The following is a 3,286-nucleotide window of genomic DNA, read 5'->3' on the forward strand; positions in this document are numbered from 1 at the left end:
CTGCCAGAGCAGCCAGCCCCAGGTCTATAACCCCAGGAGATAAGTCTCAGCCCCCAAAGTGAGCTGTAGCCTAGCTGGGGACTTGCCTGGGCAAGACACAACCTGCTCTTGGACTGGCTTTGTCTGTAGATCAATGGCAGTGTTTCAAGGCTGGTCGAGCTGGAATGAAAGGAAGGCTGCCCACCCCTGGCCTGTCCTCCTCATGGATGATCTCGCCCGGGCAAGGCAGCTCTGCCTGCTGTGGCAGCAGGAGCTTAGTCCCTGTTGCAGTGCAGAGCGATCATGTTGGAAATCAAGCTGGGATGGGGGATGGCCGGGAGGTGGGAGGCCCTTGGTAATGCTGTTTTGGATGGTCGTCTTGGAGAACTGTGCTTGGGCTTCCAGCTGCAGAGGAGCAAATATGTTGTGGGGCAGTCCTGCCCAGGGTTTTGGGGCTTGGGTCCAAGTGCTGGGCACAGCTGTATGGGTGGCTGTGGTGGAGAACTGGTTGAACTGGTTTCCTTGCCTGTTGCTTCTTGCAGGGCCTGGGTTAACCATCATACTCTGCTCTGGCACAGCTGGGGCTGGTCTGAACGAAACCCGCTGAGGATCTGGAAGTGACCTGGGCTGAAGCAAGCCGTGCTGGTTGCAAGTGTTCCCCTGAGGATTCTTGCAGCAACATCCCCTTCACCTGCACAGGTCGTGGTGGTCATCGCAGCATGGGAGAGGCTGGGCTGGCAGCAGGCAGAGAGAGCATCCCTCCCTTCGCAGCATGCGTTGGACTGCAGCAGAAACTTGCTCTGGGCTGGATGTGGTGGCAGGGGTGGTGGGCTGGCAAGACCTGCCGTCTTTGGCTCTACCTCCAGCTTCCCCCTCCAACCCTTGTTTCCTGAGGCTGGGATGGTGACAGACCCCCTGGGGCTTTGCTGAGGGCTGGGTGAGTCCTGCTTCTCAGGCAGGTGAGCAGGCAGCAAAGAGCTGCCCTCTCGCATGGGCTCTGTGTGGGATGAGCACGCTGGCTCTGCTTCTTCTCCTCCCACCATGTCTGCCTGAGCAAGGACGAGGCAGGTCCCTTTGCTGCAGTGAGGCAGGCTGGATGTTTGGTATCACTCCTGGACCAGGGCTCAAAACCAGGCAGGATCTGGCCCAGTGCCCTAGCCTGTGTCTCGCACTCTCTGCGAGCGGACAGGTTCTCCTCTGCCAAGCACGCTGCCTCTTCTCGCATCAGCCCTGAGATTAGCCCCGTGTTTATCTGTCCCGTCTGCGTACGGCACGGAGGTTGCCACTGCCTGCCAGAGCGTGTGTCTGTGTGTGCACAGAGGCGAGATCAAAGAGTATCAGCTTTTGAAATGCTCTGTCTTTCCAAGGGATCCTTGCCAGGTGGGGACTTGGCCAGGGGAAGGATCACACCTCTGTCTTGTTAAACAGAGGAGAGGAAAGTGCTGTTTTAAAGCTTTGCAAGGGAGAAGCTCCAGCCCTCGGCTCCAGGCTGTGGGTGATGGATAGCTTGGGAAGCAGGTTGTCCGGGGTGGGGGGTGTGTTGGTATGTGCCTGGTTTACTCTTTGTGTTAATTTTTAGAACTTCCTCCACATGTGAGCATGCTGTCTTCCAGGGGATTACAGGCAGTCGATCTTGTTCAATTTAGTTTCCTTTGAATTCACAGAGGATTGATCTTCTCCTGGCTTGTGCAAACAGCCCTGCAGAGAAGGGGTTGTCCTGTGTGACTGTGGGCTCCTGCATGCTCCTGTTTTGCGTGGGTACAAACTGAGGTCTACTTGGCCTCAGATGCTCTTAACTCTTGTCCTTGGCAAGGTTTCAGCATGCTTTAAGCCTTTGAATGCAAATGCAGCAGGGTCTGGTCCTGTGGTCTACAGCTGATGTGCTGCACTGGTTTCTCCTCCCTGGGGCCCTCCAGCAGCTCCATTCAAAGAGCATCATTGCTGTCATTGGTCAACTGGATGTTAATGGCAAAGGGGTGATATCTCAGCAACTGCTTTCCATCCTGTCTCTAGACCTCCACACAGCAAAGACAGGCCCTGAAGCAGGTCTCGGTTAACTCCAGACCCCTTAGAGGAGAGGTCACCCCTCCTCCTAAGGTCCACACTAGCTGCCTCCCAGTGCTTTGAGCTGGGGACACCTCCTGTCTTCATTCTTCTGAGATCCTGGTGTGAGAAGCAGGGCCCAAGCTATGATAGCCCCATGAAGAGGTAGGGCTTTGCAGCTTGTAGAAGAGCAAAACCATAGCAGAAAGCAAGCACCTTGCAAAGGAGTCTTGTCCCACACACATCTTTCCCTCTCTCCTGAGACAAGTGTGATTTGTTCTGTGCCAATTTAAAGAGGACAAAGATATCACCCAGGAAGTGACGAGGGACCGTAGGCCTTTGTCTCTGGCCACGGGCTGTCCTCAGGCCACAAGAAATGAGGAAGAACAGCCACAAACCTGTGGTAGTATCACGGGTGGCTGGTGCTTACGTAGGGGCTGTGGTCACCATCCGCTCCTGTCCACATCCTCCTCCATCCTCTGCCCTCCCTCCCTGGTCCTGCACTGGATAAGATTCCCATGTTGTTGTGGGATCTGTGCCGGATAAGCCTGAAACACGGGGTTCCTGGTTTGTGGGGAACTTTGAACTCTGCTTTATATGAAACCAACAGGATGTAGACAGCAGCTAGCCCTTGCTATGGCTTAGGAAAGCTGTGGGGCTGGGCAGCCCCACCATGCAGCACAGCCTGGATGGGCATCCCTAGGAGCCACGGAGATGCCAGGGTGTTGTTGGGCTGTACTGGGAACCAGATGGGACTCTGAACATTTGCTCCACAGGGGAAAGAGCTGCCCAGAGGCAAAGCCTGCTTTAAGATCTCGCATAGACAGGGTGTCTAGGTAAAGCTTCTGACCCAGGTCTCTGAGGCTTTGGTACCCGAGTTTGTCCCAGAGCCTGAATCCCTCTGACTGAGGCTCCTGTGATGCTGCGCTGGAGCTGCTGACCTTCATTCTGCCATGAGCCCTCAGTGTTTTGCTGGGACCTAGGGCCACCTTGTGCTAAGTCTGGGCCAAAAGCTTACTGAACTGCAAAATAACATCAAGTTCTGGGAATTGGTGGTTCCCAAACTGCTGCTGCTGCCTTGGAAAACTCTTGGGGCTGTAGGGCTTCTGCTAATTCTCTAGCATTTTAAACAGCTAATGCAAGAAGATGCTTCAAAGTGTGTTTCAGTAGTCGCAGTGTACTCCCTCGAAGTCGCGTTTGCAGACTTTTCCTCCCTGCAAAGGCTATGCTCTCTGCCACTCCGTTGGGAAACTGCTGCACAGTT

This window comes from Haliaeetus albicilla, chromosome 12 (assembly GCF_947461875.1).
Source record: "Haliaeetus albicilla chromosome 12, bHalAlb1.1, whole genome shotgun sequence".
NCBI classification, from domain to species: Eukaryota; Metazoa; Chordata; class Aves; order Accipitriformes; family Accipitridae; genus Haliaeetus; species Haliaeetus albicilla.